Here is a 17745-nt window from a genome sequence, read left to right as displayed (position 1 = left end):
TCAATCTTTGGCAAAAAATTCAAATCAAACGTAGTGTTTGTGTCTAGATCTACACAGTATGCTATACCTAACACTGTAAATGGTTCCTGTGACCACATCAAGTTTTGATATTTATCACACAAGTTATCATCAGTATGAACAGTAGATCCAATCCTAATACTTTGAGTTTTATCATAATTTGGCTTCAGTCCAGAGAATTTGGAATACTGATTGACTAAAGACAAAGCTTATCTAATTGAGTCTTCTGAACCATCCATTAATAAAACTGTATCATCAGCATATTGTAGTAGTTTATATTCTTTATCTTCAATAACAATGCCCTTTATTAATTTATTATTTCTAATCATAATTCCCATTATTTCTGCACATAGTAGGAACAAGTAAGGTGAAATTGGGTCACCTTGCCTACAACCTCGTCCCATTTGGAAAAATTCAGAAAAAATACCATTTTGAATAACACATAACTTAGGTTCTCTAAACAAAATCTTTATCCATTTTAAAAAATTCTCACCAAAATTAAAAAATCTGAGTACTTTAAAAATAAATCTCCAAGAAATAGAGTCAAATGCTTTCTCAAAGTCAATCAATAAAACAAGACCTGAATGATCATTCTCTTTACAATAATGTATGATGTCATATAATAACCTTGAGTTTTCACCAATATATATCCACCATTATATTTGATATAATGAAATTCCCCTCATTATCACTATAAACTTTAGAAATTTTTATTTCATTTGTGTTATTAAAAAAGGGTTAAAGTCCCTCTTGCATCTGATTTTCCTGAGCTGATGAGTATGTCATTACCCCATTGGGCATAAACTGAATTTTTCTCTAATTCTGTACAGTGGGTGTCTTGTAAACAATAAATAATTAATAAGTGACTAAATTTAGGTAAAAGCAAGGTTTTTACTACTGTTATACGACCTGCCGTTGATAAATGTCTTCTAGACCATGATGATATAAGCTTTTTGACAGAGTCAATCTTTGGCAAAAAATTCAAATCAAACGTAGTGTTTGTGTCTAGATCTACACAGTATGCTATACCTAACACTGTAAATGGTTCCTGTGACCACATCAAGTTTTGATATTTATCACACAAGTTATCATCAGTATGAACAGTAGATCCAATCCTAATACTTTGAGTTTTATCATAATTTGGCTTCAGTCCAGAGAATTTGGAATACTGATTGACTAAAGACAAAGCTTATCTAATTGAGTCTTCTGAACCATCCATTAATAAAACTGTATCATCAGCATATTGTAGTAGTTTATATTCTTTATCTTCAATAACAATGCCCTTTATTAATTTATTATTTCTAATCATAATTCCCATTATTTCTGCACATAGTAGGAACAAGTAAGGTGAAATTGGGTCACCTTGCCTACAACCTCGTCCCATTTGGAAAAATTCAGAAAAAATACCATTTTGAATAACACATAACTTAGGTTCTCTAAACAAAATCGTTATCCATTTTAAAAAATTCTCACCAAAATTAAAAAATCTGAGTACTTTAAAAATAAATCTCCAAGAAATAGAGTCAAATGCTTTCTCAAAGTCAATCAATAAAACAAGACCTGAATGATCATTCTCTTTACAATAATGTATGATGTCATATAATAACCTTGAGTTTTCACCAATATATCTACCAGCAAGAAACCCTTTTTGATTTTCATGTATTACTTTTGACAGAATTGGTTTCATTCGATTTGCTATGACACTAGATAAGAGTTTATATGTAATGTTCAATAATGTAATTGGTCGCCAATTTTTTAATTGTTCCCTTGGCTTATTGCCTTTTGGTAGAATAGAAATAATTCCAAGCATCTGAGTATAAGATAATTGACCTACTTCATAGCTGTAATTAAAGGATTTGAGAATATATGAATTAATATCTGTCCAAAAAAACTTGAAAAATTCTGCTGTAAAACCGTCAGTTCCAGGTGTTTTGTCGTTCTTAAAATTTTTAAGAGCTTGAAGTATTTCTTGTTTTGTAATTTCAGCATTTAAAATGTTTTTCATATCATTATTTATTTTAGGAACCTCAAAGTTTTGGAATAAGTCTTCAAGATTTACATCATCAAGCTCCTGATCTTTGTTTTCATATAATTTTTTGTAAAAGTTCCTTACTTCTTCTAAGATATCTGCTTGCTTATTTACATATTTACCATCATTATTGATTAAATTGCTAATATTTTTATTGACATAAATTCTTTTTTCTAAGGCACAAAAATATTTTGTAGGTTTCTCCCCATCTTCTATCCATTTACAATGACTTCTTAACAATAGCCCCTTCAATTCATATTTTTAAATTTCCTCTAATTCTGTCTCAAGGTCACTTATCATATCTAGATAAATTGACAAAGGGTAATTATTATACATATCATGTAAAATTCTAAGTTGATTTCCAATCTTTGCTTTGTGATCCCTCCTTTCTCGGGTCAAATTTGCAGATAATTGTATTGCCATATCCCTTATTTTCATTAATAGAACATCAAGAAAAAGATTATCTGGTATTCCTAACATTGATTCATCAATACGATATTCATTATCCGTTTCCCTTATAATTTTTTTAACATTTGTCACAAATTCTTTGTTTCTCAATAAGGAATTGTTAAAACGCCAGAATCCCTTTCCACGTTTAAATTCATTAATAGTAATATCTAATTCTATGATAGAGTGATCAGTCCTATAGCCTGGCATCATGTGAACATCATTTATAATTGATAAGAGTTCCTCTGATACTAAAAAAAAGTCAAGTCTAGCCTGTTTTACTGGGTTCTTCCTACTCCATGTATATTTTTTAGCATCTGGGTTTTTGATTCTCCAAGGATCTACTAAATTGAATTTTGATTTTAATTTTTCAATTTCAAGTTTATTTTTGGGATTGTTTTCTCTAACATAATTGTAACAGTCTAACTGGTAATCTTGTACTACATTCCAGTCTCCACACATAATTATAAAGTCAGTATCAAAAAAATCATCCATTTTATCACTTATTTCTGCATAAAATTTAGGATTATCTTTATTGTGACCATATAAATTAACCAAAGTGATTGAGTACTTGTTATCCACCATTATATTTGATATAATGAAATTCCCCTCATTATCACTATAAACTTTAGAAATTTTTATTTCATTTGTGTTATTAAAAAGGGTTAAAGTCCCTCTTGCATCTGATTTTCCTGAGCTGATGAGTATGTCATTACCCTATTGGGCATAACCTGAATTTTTCTCTAATTCTGTACAGTGGGTGTCTTGTAAACAGTAAATAGATGATTTAAAATTTCTTAAATAGTTTAGGACATCCTTTCTTTTCATAGAATCATGTAAACCTCTGCAGTTTACAGAAGTAATTTTTAACTTAGTCATAGATTACACTACACAGTTGAATAAAGGCAAAAAAATATGCATGTTGCATACTCTCCATTCTTTCACACATATATCAAAAATGAAAAATACTTCCTGTATGGTAACAAAACAAATCAAGAAAATTCATGTATTACATCGCATTGGGTCTTTTTAATTTAACTTAGCCACCTAAATAAGATAGTGAACCGTAGTTCTCTCATAGAAAAAATAATAATAAATACAAGCTCCTCTATGAACTTCTACCAGTAATCTTTGTAATCTTTGTTGAAATTTAGGTATTTATTACATTAAAAAGAAAAAACCAATATGTCCCCATGTAATTTATACAGCAAACCATAAGCTGCCAAACAAATATATATCCTGAGACATACTACATGTAGATATGTTACAAGTTATCAACTATGACATAACACAGTAGTTCACAGATAACGATACCAAAAATTCTCAATATTTTACAAGTTATTAACAACTAAGGCATAACTCTGAATTTTACAGATATCATCCAAAGCTCAAAACACTGGTATTTTACTTTTAAACATCTACAGCATACCTTAGTATATCTTTCTAATAGCATCTAAAACATACTTATTATTTGACAAGTAAACAACACGATACCAACTGTAGCATAACTCAGCACTTTACAGATATACAAAACCTTCACCATATCATACTCCTACAACCTGTCATCTCCTGCAAATAATATTGTTCTTATCTAGATCAATTAGAAGGAATCACTAAAAGCGAGCCATTCTTTTTCTCCTTTTTGTCGATACTCCAGAATCACATCGTCTTTCGTTTCACGGATTCTCGTCTTCATTCCTGATTTCCTGAGTTCATATGCCTTTTGAGCCAGTTCTGCCCTCTTTCTCTTCAAATGCACGGGTAGATCTGTTCGTATTGCATAGCCTTTCGGTAGGGTAGTGTTTCTGGCATGATTTAGTATCATATTACGGTCCTCCATAAGAACGAATTTAACAATGACTGCTTCTGGTGCCCCAGGTTTGTAACTGCTGTTGGGGTTTTTTGGAACCCTATGAGAGTTTTTAATCATTATAGACTCTGCTGTTGACATGCCCAATTTTTCACTCAAAAAGTTCACAATAACCTCGTTTGAAACTTCATTCTCTGCTTTAGGAATGCCATAAAATAAGAGGTTGTATTTCCGAGATCTTAACTCTTGGTATGTAATATGATCTTGCAGTTCTTTTAAAGAAGCCTCAAGAAGGCTTACCTTTTTACTTTGGGGTTGTATAACCTCTGTGTTTAGCTTTTCTAAATCAGTTAATCGGTCATCTTGGTTTTGAAGCGCTGTTTTCATATCAGTTATCTCCTCCTTAATAACGATCAGCGTTTCCTCAACTTTTTTGTCAAGCGCAGTAAGCCTCTCGTTCATTGAACTCTCCAACTTCTGTATTAGATTAGAGAAAAGTTCCTTTAACTCTTTATTTGACACCTCATCATTTTGCGCACTCTCCTTCTCCGTATCTTTTCTCTTCGGCATCTTGCACGAGCTTCCCAAATTTCCTTGTGCAAAGTAGTGACTTACAGTCTGTTGCATTTAACAAAGAGGAAAATACCTGAAATTCACTTAAAACACGAATGTCTTCACGTAATTAAGAAAACTATCTGCAATGCCTCGTATCAAATATTAATGTTCACTTATGAAAACAGAAAAAACGACCCTCTGCTCCTTCTCACTTCACGCCATTTGCGCAGCCCCTGAAAATGTTGAAAATAAATAATCTGTCCTCCACTACAGAGAAAATAAATAATCCGACCTTGACTTCTGATAAATATTGTAAAAAAAACCTTATTAATTTACGTGTAATTTATTCTCAAAAGTCTCCTATTCAAAAGATTTTTAAGGCTCCCTTCGCTCGCCATTTTAGAACCAAATAGTATTTAAAATCAGATTACCAGACTGGATACTTGAGTCAGTTTATCAACATGACAATGTGCACTTAGTAGGTGTGATAAAAAACTTTAAATACAAACCAATTCTTATACACAAACCAATTCTTATACACCACGAAAGATCAATTTTCTTTTCGAATAATTGTACTTTCCAGATAAATTCATACAAAATATACACTGGTGGAATAAAGGGGGACGTACATGTGTACGACCCCAGGCCATCCCTTAAAATGTCAAACTTTGATACGAATAATAATAATAATGCCATACTTCGGGACAATACCAATATTTTTGTGCCTAGTTTGACTCTTAAAATACACAAAAACCCAAGAGCTCCGAGGCCCTTTTCATTCAAAGTATGATGTGACATAATAATGTCATATTGTTACACATCTAACCATTCCCACAAAAGTTTTACTCTTATACATATTGAGAAACCCAAGAGGTTCAGGTGGCTTTGATCCCTGAACTTACTTCATTCAAATTACAGTATGACCAGTATTAATTAATTCTGTCATTCTTTGGTTCATAATAACAAATATGACTATAAGGGGTTTTACTCTTAAAATTCTGATGCTAGAATAATTTCTATATGCAATCAGCATTTATCAATAGAGCTCTCAGAGGATGACATTTTTAGATCACATCCCATTGGTAAACCCAACAAAGACGGCAATATTCAAATTATATGTCGCTTTAAAAATTGGAAAGTAAAAATTAAAATCTACATATTTATAACCGAAGACCTCACTAAATACAGACAATCAATTGTCAAAGAACTGGCAAGTGCGACACGTGCTGAAAAAGTGCACTCCTATTGGACAAGCGATGGACGGATATTTACTCAGTTGCACGAAAAGGGTCGCAAATACATGATCCAGTCTATCAGAGATTTGTATGAACTGGCCCCATCACAGTCCTATCCACCAGAGTATGTGATTTCTGAGGAAATGTAAATTTAGTACCCATTAACTATTTAATGGTGTCATCATTTCACCCACAAACTTGAAATCAAAAGTGTTTAAAGCGATTTAAATCTGGTCTTTTTAAGTTAATAACTTCTAATACATATCATTTTGGACTATTTATGATATTTCTCAATTGTTTACCCTAAACTCTCCCATTACAATTACCAGGTCCAGCACAATACCCCGATAAAGGTATATAGCTTGATAAAGCTATATAGCTTTATCAAGGTATTTAAAATACCTTGATCAAGGTATTTTATGTAATGAAAATTCAAAAAAATTCTTTAAAAATTAATTACTGAAAGTCGAGTTCGGAGTTGTTGTCAGTAAATTCACCCATGCATGTAAAGTACTCAAACACAAACAAATCAGTATAAAAACGTGTCGTAAGAGGAGACATTATTTTATGCTTTCATTTTGATACCAGAGTGTTTTTCATGCACGCATAGACACATTGTCAAAAACTCAGAACTCGACTTTCAGTAATTTATTTTTAAAGAATTTTTTTGAATTTTCATTACATAAAATACCTTGATCAAGGTATTTTAAATACCTTGATAAAGCTATATAGCTTTATCAAGCTATATACCTTTATCGGGGTATTGTGCTGGACCTGATTACAGTATGTTTACTGTTAATTGGAAAATCTTGTACAGAGTACAAATATTTTTATTGTCTTTCGACAATGCTTCTGTCACTACGCGCCATGTTTTGCCTAGTGACATAGAGGTGCCATTTTCCTCACGCTTGTTTACAATTTTTATTTTGTTTCCTTCATTATTGTTCCTTTCTTTTTTGTTTTTTGATTTCTTTCTACACAAACTTTTTTTCAACGTTTTTTCGTTTTTATTTTTAAGCAAAGGTCATACAAACAAATTTGCATGTTTATTTACTATATGTCTCCTTGTGGCTGGTTCAAATATTGCTTTATACGTCTCTCTATGTCTTGAAAATGGCTAATTCAATAGAACAATATCGAGCTGCAATCGGACTTTTCTATTGTAAATTTAGATGTTCATCAAAATCACTGCTATTCAACGTACTACGATTTATTGATTTTGTTTACTTTTTTATTGAGTGTCTTAATTATATTTGGAAAAATACCAAATGCTTATTGTCAAAAGGGGCACAAGAAAACATATTTTTTTTAAATTATGTGTTACAAATTATGTACTTCCTTATTTTGTTGTCAGGTGACATAGAGACAAATCCGGGGCCATCTCAAAGTATACAGTCCACACTAGACATTTTTCATTTAAATGTGAGAAGTATTAGAAACAAGTTTGATAAGTTTCTGAGTATTGTGTCAGATTTCGATATTTTATGTTTCACAGAAACCCATCTTGATGCTAACATTTTAAATGAAGACATTGCTATTGAAGGATTTAACTCAATTTTTCGTAAAGATAGAAACTCTCATGGGGGCGGTGTAATTATATATGCATCTGACTCGTTGCGTACTAATAGACGCCTTGATCTTGAACCTGTGAACCTTGAATGTGTATGGGTAGAAATTAGCGATCCTACCTGCAATATCTTGCTCTGTTGTGTTTATCGTCCTCCTAACTCCGATAATTCCTTTTGGAAAAAAATTGAATGGTCTCTTGAAAAAGCTGTTGATATATCCGATAGAATTTTAGTCATAGGTGACCTAAATGTAAACTTTCTAAATCTTCAAATCACACATGTAGTCAACGAAATTCTTTTAAAATACGCCACTAGAGTCACGAAAAACACGAAATCTCTCATAGACCCAATTCTTGTCAGCGAAAATTTACATGCCGATGTACTGGACTCGGGGACAATAGATGTAGAACAATCTCTCAGCGATCACAAAGCCACATACATATATCTTAAATCACATACAATACAAGCACAATCATATGAAAGGAAAGTATGGCTATATAAAAATGCAGATTTTGAAACACTAAACACACTCATACGCAATACAGATTGGAATACACTTATTAATGACGCTAAAGATATAGATCAGGCGGAGAGTAATTTCTCAACAAGTTTTTTAAATCATGTTAAATATTGTATTCCCGAAAAAACAGTAACGATTAGGCCTAAAGATAAACCCTGGTTCGATTCCGCATTACGAAAAACAGTTCGACAGAGAAATCGTGCAAGAGATAACCCTAACAAAAAAATACTATAGTTAACTATAGTTAACTATAGTTTACTATAGTTAACTATAGTAAATCAAAGTGTCCAAGTTTTCGTCAAAGTTTTTCAAAGTGTCAAAGTTTTCGCCAAAGTTTTTCAAAGTGTCAAAGTTTTTGTCAAAGTTTTTCAAAGTGTCAAAGTTTTCGCCAAAGTTTTTCAAAGTGCCAAAGTTTTCGTCAAAGTTTTTCAAAGTGTCAAAGTTTTCGCCAAAGTTTTTCAAAGTGTCAAAGTTTTTGCCAAAGTTTTTTAAAGTGTCAAAAGTTTTCGTCAAAGTTTTTCAAAGTGTCAAAGTTATCACTATAGTTAATCAAAGTTTTCAAAGTGTCAAAGTTATCACTATAGTTAACTATAGTATTTTTTTGTTAGGGAAAGCCCACAAAACCAAAAAAGAATCAGATAAGGATAAGTTTAGAAAACTACGTAACAAAGTAAATAACATGAAAAAAGTAGCGATGGCAAACTATTTTAACTATATAGAAACCAATCTTATCGAAGCAAGTATCAAAAGTTCTAAAATTTATTGGAAATTATTAAAAGATGTTTTTAAAACTAAGGTTAGGTCCGATATTCCACCGCTGCAGGACACTACAGAAAATGGAAATGTACATATTACTTACAGCGATATTGACAAGGTTGAAGCGTTAAACAGCTATTTTGCTTCGATTTCGTCTTCGCATGATGTCGAACCCGAATTACCTGCCTTTTCTTTACTGTGCAATAGTGTTCTTAATAGTATTGAATTAGTTGAGCAGGACATTATTGATATAATTTCTATTCTCCCTGTGAACAAGGCCATAGGACCTGACAATATCAGTCATAAAATGTTAAAAGCTACCATTTTTAGCGTCTCTTTTCCCTTGTGCATTTTGTTTAACAGATCTTTAAGAGAATGTGTATTTCCTAAACAGTGGAAGGTAGCTAATGTACTTCCTTTATTTAAAAAAGGTGACCCATTATTATTGTCAAATTATAGACCTGTGTCATTATTAAGCTGCGTAGGTAAAATTATGGAGCGAGTTATTTTCAAATATGTTTATAATTATTTTCATTCTAACAATCTTTTTTTATAAATACCAGGCTGGTTTTTTACCAGGTCATTTAACGGTTTATCAACTTATTGAGACATATGATTATATAGTTAAAGCTATTGATGAAGGAAAACACTGTTGTATGGTTTTTTGTGATTTGTCTAAGGCTTTTGATCGGTTGTGGCATAAAGGTCTTCTCTTTAAGCTACAAACATATGGTGTTAGTGATAAGTTATTACTATGGTTTCAAAGTTATTTAGATTTAAGGACACAAAGAGTATTGCATAGGAATACTATGTCTAGTTTTAAATCTTTACATGCTGGAGTCCCCCAGGGGTCTGTATTGGGGCCACTTTTATTCTTTATATATGTTAATGATGTTGCTGAAAATTTGTCGACTTTAAGCAGATTGTATGCTGATGATAATTCTTTACAGAAATGTTCAGAAAATGTACATGATATTCAATTAGGATTGAATAATGATTTAAATCAACTTGAGCGGTGGTCTAAACAGTGGCTATTTAAATTCAATCCTACGAAAACAAAAGCTGTATTTTTTAGCACAAAGAAAAATGTAGATTTACCGCGTCTCAAAATTCAAGATTGTGACTTAGATTTTGTATCGTCACATAATCACTTTGGTATTCTCTTTTCAATCGACCTCACGTGGTCAGCGTACATTGATTCTATCGTGACCAATGCATATAAAAAATTAGGTCTACTTAAAAAAAACTGCAATTCAGGGTCAGTGCTAAAACTTTATCTCTTTTATATCCTACTTTTACAAGACCTCAGTTAGAATACGCAACTGAAGTTTGGTGTGGGTGTTCTAGTCAAGATTCCGAAAAATTAGAAAAATTACAACTTGCAGCGGCAAGAATAGTCACTGGGTTAACTTCATTAGCATCGCGAGATTCTCTTTATTTTGAAACTGGTTGGGAACCACTTGCTGTAAGACGAATTTCCAAAGTTAGAACAACCATGTATAAAATATATAATAACATGGTACCCGAGTATCTGAAAGATATATTTCCAAATATTCGATCACAAGAATCAAATTACGTAACAAGACAGTCACAAAATTATTGCATCCCTAAGTGTAGATTAAATATATATAAATCATCATTTGTTCCAATAGCAATAGGGAGTGAACTCTTTGTCTCTTGAAACACGACAATCTACTACTATAGGTTCCTTCAAAAAATGTGTAAACTCTCAGAGAACACCCACCCCGTCATTTTTTACTTTTGGTGATCGTTACTGGAGTGTAGTTCATACTAGATTAAGACACAATTGTGTTCTAAATAAAGACTTATTTAGATGTAATATTATTGACAGTCCATTATGCACGTGTGGAAAAATAGAAGACGCATATCATTTCTTTTTCTCTTGTACGAAATACACTGCTCCAAAAAACGACTTGTTCAATGCTATTTTTAAAATGATTAACTTGCGTATTGTAGACACTCATGTTCTGTTATGGGGAGATAATTCGATCAGTATTTCTGAAAATGAAAGTTTATTTTTAAATGTGCAATTGTTTATCAAGAGATCTGGTCGTTTTTGAGTATTTTTATTAGTTTGTAAATACTACATCAATTTTAAATTCTGTACATGCATTACTTATGTTAAATAATCTTATTGACCTTTGGTTCCAGTGTAAATTAATTTTTGGACAAAACTTTGTGTAATTAATTGTTATAAAGGAGAGGACGTTTTAAGTATTAAGTATTTGTGTCCAATCCTTTTGTTGTAAGATCTTAACAATAAAATATGTTCAAACCAACTCTTAAAATTCACGAAACCCCAAGAGCTTCGGGGGTGGGGGTGTACTTTCTTGGCCTCCACCAGGGCTTCGCCCAGGACCCACTGGGGCCCTTACGGCGGCCCAAGACCTCTTGCCTAAACAAAGTTATACCTGTCCCCTCCCCAAATCCTGTATCCGAATATTGTATATAAATGATTAGTCTTTTAGAATCAATTGATCAAGGTACGGTAAGACTTGGAAGAAAATAAGACATACGGCCAAATTAGATCTTGGAAGAAAATAAGACATACGGCCAAAATAGATCTTGCTTTGTACATGTCATTAGAAAATGATACTCTTATCCTGGTATACATTGTGATATTGTTAAAGCTTTCAACATAAAAGGTATCATGGCATAAAATGACATCCTGTGAATCCTTATAAACAATAGACTTTTGTGTGACCCCTAGCAACAACTTCTCGGCACACGTGTTAGAAATTACTTTTTAAAGAGATTTTATAGTTTGGATTCATTCTGCACCTGGAGGACGAATGGCAATTTGAGTGATTGTTCTGATAATGCTTTACTATGTCCAGTAGATGTGCTTGAAGTTTTGAGGCATCTTCACCGTTGCTAATGGCCCAGTGAAAGTGAGTGCACACTGGCACCACTTTGTCGTCAATTTTAAATGACCAGGTTTTCCCCTCAAAATATGCTGAACTTCTCAACTCAACTCTTGGGAGTTCCTGAGAATATAAGATTAAAAGAGTTTAAGGTATTTTTATTTTTCTCAACTTTTTTATGACGGCCGTTGAGTCGGAGAATTTTGGATTCGAGAAAATTCAGACTTGAGAGCATTCTCAGACTTACCATGTTTTATAACAGCGGACCCAGATGTCATTTTGATTTGTAGACTCGCATTCCTCACGAATATATTTATTAATTGACAGATTCCTGTCATGGGTATGAATTCCTACAGTTACATTTTGATCTTTTAAATGATGGTATATTCTTTCCGTTCCGAGCCTTTCATGCCGTTTTGACACTTGATCAACAGATTTTGTTATGTGTTGACATGATAAAGCTTTGTGTGTATTGTCCCCAATAGCCTCTACGCTGGAATCTTGCACATTTTTGCGCCAGCCATGTCGTGCATCAGTCATTATATTTACACTCTCCAGATCATCATATGATGCTACTACCTCCAGAGTTGCTGTGTAGATTTTAGTCTTCATACTTCTTTTGAATGTGTTTCTTAGATTGATTGAAAAACTTTTGCCTATCCTGTTTTGATATTTTTCCAATACCTGCTCCATCGGCAAATCTAGTGTAATGAAGGATATGGAAATAACGAACAGTATTCAATCTCAACGTCCATTAAACAAATATACAAAATAAGAGCAGAGCAAACACGGACCTCCGAAACATCAGAGGTGGGATCAGGTGCCATGGAGGAGTGAGCATCCCCTGCCGACCGGTCACACCCGCCGTGTGGTCGTTGTCATAATCAAGAAATAACGGAAAAAATCCGTGGTCAATTCAGTGTATAAATAATGGACTAACAATTGGTATGAAAAACGTCAGTCAGCATTTCATTCAATGATAAATTGTATTTGTTGACAAGGTCATTGCATCGACCATAGAATTTACGAAATGATGACTTTAAATGAGACTTGATATTCTTGTTTCATCAACTTCAATAATTTACCTCGTTTAAGAAATTGTTCATACGTAGAGCATGCTCTTACGTATCGAATCAACTGAGATATAAATACTCCTTATGCAAATATGAATCTAGTGTAATGTGATGGAAGCATCCCGCTGTGTAATAAAGACTGGTTGACACCGTTACCAGGGTATATTCATTGTTGGGCAAATAAGGAGATGATGACCACAGAAACGTATGCCTACACCCCTCTTCCTCGCATTGAAATTTGGTTGACATTACATGTCCTCTTTGTTGCACTTTTTAAATTTTAATTCTTTGAACAATTTTGACCAAGGTATTCTTCAATCAGTCTCCTCAAAGATTCTTCGGCACGCAAGAAGAGTTTTTCATTCACATCCTTTTTCTGAACTTCTATGTAAGGACTATGAGCTGGAGATTTTTCTTGTACAGACTGTGGAATATCACATTGGATTTGTTCCTATTTCTTTTCTCATTCCAAAGATAAAATAGTTACTCAATGACGTTGTTTCCAATATGATTGTTCTGTTGGCTCTCTAATTCGCTCCTTATTTTTGCAAAATTCCAAAAGACTGATTTTCTTATTTTGATCTCCCGATAAACTTTAAACTTGGTGTTCTCTTTCGTTTTTTCGGTGGACTAGACATATTCAATTTCACTTACTCATTATCTTTTGAGGTTTTTAGTTTTTACAAATATACAAGACACCAATTCTGGGAATATATTTTTTCATTATGAAGGGGAGTTGGTTTCAGTTAAGTATATTTCAGTTAAATTTGTTCTTTCATAAAATGAACATCAGGATATATTCTTCAGCATGTAATTCTTTACGAGAACATACAATGAAACCACAAAAAGAAATTCCAGTGACCAGAAGTTGTCCTTGAATTTGAAAATAGAAGGTATGAGAATTTTTCAAAGTAATTTTTCTATCAGTTCTGTTCAGCCCCATGGGAATCCGGATGAGAATAGGTCCCAGTACTCCTTTGCTTGCCGTTAAAGGCGAATAAATTCAGTCTTCGAATAAATGGGGCGGTCCTTCGGATGAGACCGTATAAACCGAGGCCCCGTGTCACAGCAGGTGTGGCACGATAAAGATCCCTCCCTGCTCAAAGGCCGTAAGTGCCGAGCATAGGCGTAAATTTGCAGCCCTTCACTTTTGCGTCGAATTAATATCAGGTGTTGTTTGATTTAGTGTAATTTTGTATCGGTAATTATCATATCTTAAACAGTATTAAATCAATCCATCAGTTCAAGTAAACAAATATTTGGAAGGGACAGAGATTCTTGAATTAACAAGTCTCTACCATAGTAGGGACACTTAATTTCAACAATTACACCTGTATCACAGACAATACCATCTCGAGTTGCCCCTAAGAATGGAAATTCTGGATTAATGCACAGTCCGCAATCATGAACATGCAATCCCTGTCCTATAACATATATTTCTCTTGCTTTCTTTTCATTTGGAACTCCATATGACATATTTTCCGTTGAGAGCGGAGACATTTTGCAGAAATTCGGACTTCATTCTCCTTGTTGCTTTTAAACACCCTCTTGAAAAAAAGTCTCACTACAATATTTACAGCCTTGTTTAATTGAAAGGTTCATTCTCTATAAGGCCGTTTTCCGGCCTACGATGAAATTATCTAAAATGTGTTATTATGTTATTTTAATCCTTCTATATGATTTTGATCCTTTTTTTCCAACACCGATCATGCGAGTCACGTGATTCACAAATTAAAAATGGCGACCTATCATAAAAATATTGAGGGTATGTCTATTTAAACTTTATTTTTATGCATAAATTTTGAGATAATGTAGAATAAGTCATATATATATATATAAAGGAAATATATTATATTTGAAATTTAAATCTAAAAAATGTACAAAAAAATGTTTAAATTCATGCAACGTGATGCAAATTATTGTCCATTAACAATTTGCATATTTTGACTTTAAATCTTTAGAAAATGCTCACCCTATGACAAAATTAAATCTCTTTTAAAAATTTTTTTGTCAAAAAAACTTTATTTTTTAATCAATATGTATTGTGTGTCATTTATATACATATTTTACTTAATTTCATATAAGATCCCGGATTAAAAATACGGTATCGAATAACCTGTAATAATGTGGTTTAGCTAAGGAAACCGGCATCACGGTTTGTATTTAGATCAAACAAATGAGTGATTATTGTTAAAGATATTGCTATTAAAATACTTAAATGAATACAAATAAATGCGTAAAAATATGCTTTTAAAATTATTTTTTATATAGTTGACAGGTATCATATAAATAATCATTGAATATGAAGTGTACGTTTTAAAGGGGGTATTAAAAATTTCTGAAAACGAATTAAAATGACGTATCGAATAAATACCTGGTATATATATAAAATTAGGCTTATTCTAAATTAACAACAGAACGAAAGCTTCTATACATGTATTTCAGGATCTAAATTTAACTAAACAGATACATTTACTCTGGATTATCTTCAGACAACCAGTCACAATCCGCCGCGTCTTTTGTATAGTCAAAGAAGGGTCGTGGTACCAACTCACTATCTTGATGTCGCTGGAAGGACAATACCATAGCACAGCGGGAATATGTGCACAGCAGCCTAATGTGCGAGCTCCTGATTTACATTGACAATACCAGCCTGTTATTGGATTTCTTTTCTCGCAATCGTACGATATCCATAGTATGTAAGTTTTCGAGGAACTATGTCTTGATTGTAACTTGGCCTTCAATAGATTTTTATAAAAATATTCGATTAACTATTTTCTAAGGTGTTTGAATGAATTTTGTTTTCTCAACAGCGGCTGGGCCTACGTACCATATTTTTACTCGTAAACTCAGTTTGGCGGTGAAGAAGCGGCATTTTCTGTTGCTCACCGTCGCAATAGCCGGGCATTGCTCTACGAGCAATGAGCCCGGCTAAAAATCAGAGTTGTCCTTCTTGCCATGTCAATTGTTTAACATAAATTAATTTATATTGTAAATATTTTGTTTGTTCAATTGAATTTTAAAGTAGTATAGGGGAATCCCAATATACGGCATTTTCTTTGTTATGGTTTTAAGAATTGCATTGCTAATTTTATAATTAATTTTTTCAATGGAATTTAAAGAATTCGTAGTGTTTTAATTCATACATTATCATTATTTACTTTGCGGCTGTTTTGTTTGATTCTCCTTAGAATCAAATCGAATGATTTTAGGACATAAACAAAAAAGGAGAAGATATATATAAAGGAGCATTTATTAATTACTGAAATAGTTAAATGTTGTTTAGACAATTACATTTATTTTACAAGCAAATCCGCATTTTTTGTTCAAATCATATTTTAAAATTTTATAAATGTAAAAAAAAACTTATTTTTCATTTTTGTTTTTTAAATTAGGCACCTCTAAGTAAGATCCACTTCTTATGCTTGAGGGACTTTTGCATGTTTTGCATTGGAAAATTTCCCCCATCTGAAATGTCCTTTTTTGGCTTCAAGTCCATGGGTATTTTACAAATTATGCAGTCCAAATTGGTTTTTAGAATTCCATATTTTCTCATATATTCAATTGTTTTTTGGACATCAATGGCGATAGGTATAATTTCAAAAATACCAGGTGCTTTCGGGAGGTCCGATTTATTTATATTTTCGTCTTCCATTTTTGTGTGTATCACTGTGATGACTGCACACACAACGTATACTTATGAAATCTACAATTTCATTTCATTAGCTTAAAAAAAATAGTAAGTGTTCTTTTAAAGCTCTTATTATTACCTTTACAATACTGTATTTTGAAAGCTCGACTTGTGTACAGTTTTACAATAAATCTGGCAAAGGTACTCTCCTTAGCTCTTTGAGCTTGTTGCATAAGTTCAGAAATAGAAACTCCTATCAAATAAGCTTTTGAATTTTCATCCAAAATGGCCTTAGCCTTTCTATAATCTCCCTTAAATTTTACCCTGGCGTTCACCCTGTGGTGATCTACTGCCACACTCGGCTGTCCCAGTAAACACACCGATTGTTTCTCAATGAAAAAATTTCCTGCATCGGGTATTGGATACTTTCCAGGATCTTAAGTTTTCAGGGTTTTGTCACTGAAATATTTATAAAAATATGGAAGACAAAACTGTTTCAACTCATAGTCAATTTTTTCTCCTTCGACATCGTGATTAATGTCAAATCTTTCGTAAACTTCAATCGTTTCTGACGTTACACTTCTTAATGGTTTTGAGGTGCTACTTTCGTTTTCTCTACTTCCTGTTTTGGAATTAATGAATTCCGAACCCGACTTCTGTGACTTACCAGATGAAGCTCTAAAATCACTGCTACTCCTAGAACTGTCAGAACTTTTAGAATCTGAACTGGAGCCAGAACTCGAACAAGAGTGTCTCCTTTTCTCTGCTCTACTCTTACTAGGATTTTGAGCTTTTGTGTGCCAACTACTTGGGGTTTCACCTATATCAAAATGGCGACCATCATGTTGAGAAAAGTGTTCTTTAGAATTCGCCGGCGAACTCGACTTACAAAGCCTAGACTGCTGTCTCGACCAGTTAGAGAAGAACATGAAACTGTCTGGTATGTTCAACACAACGGAAAGTTTCCTCATAAGACCAAGGTCGAGGTAAAAACATAACAACGAACACGGGCACCGCGAAGTGTAGTGGACCGTAACAATTCCAGCTAAGTGTCACTCACGAGCCAAATTGAAGAATGAGTAAATTTCTATAGGGAGACTTTTTATATGTCTATTCATAGCGTCACCTAGCGGCGAGTTAAGCGGAGAGAACACTAAGTATCTTTTTTGAAGGTTATGTAAAAATTTTAAAGGGCCCTTGAAAATTGTGTTGGGTTTT

At 33.0% G+C, this 17745-nt stretch overlaps 1 pseudogene; it reads right to left on the bottom strand.

The window, feature by feature from the left end:
* Nucleotides 1–15368: 15368 nt before the first annotated feature.
* Nucleotides 15369–17498, bottom strand: LOC134235995 (uncharacterized; annotated as a pseudogene).
* Between the last annotated feature and the right edge of the window lie 247 nt (nucleotides 17499–17745).

This window comes from Saccostrea cucullata, unplaced genomic scaffold (genome assembly GCF_032062105.1).
Source record: "Saccostrea cucullata isolate Sc308-1 unplaced genomic scaffold, CSIRO_AGI_Scuc_v1 ctg3646, whole genome shotgun sequence".
Taxonomy (NCBI): Eukaryota; Metazoa; Mollusca; class Bivalvia; order Ostreida; family Ostreidae; genus Saccostrea; species Saccostrea cuccullata.
Note: the sequence above shows the minus strand (reverse complement) of the source record. Positions and strands in the feature narration are given on the sequence as shown.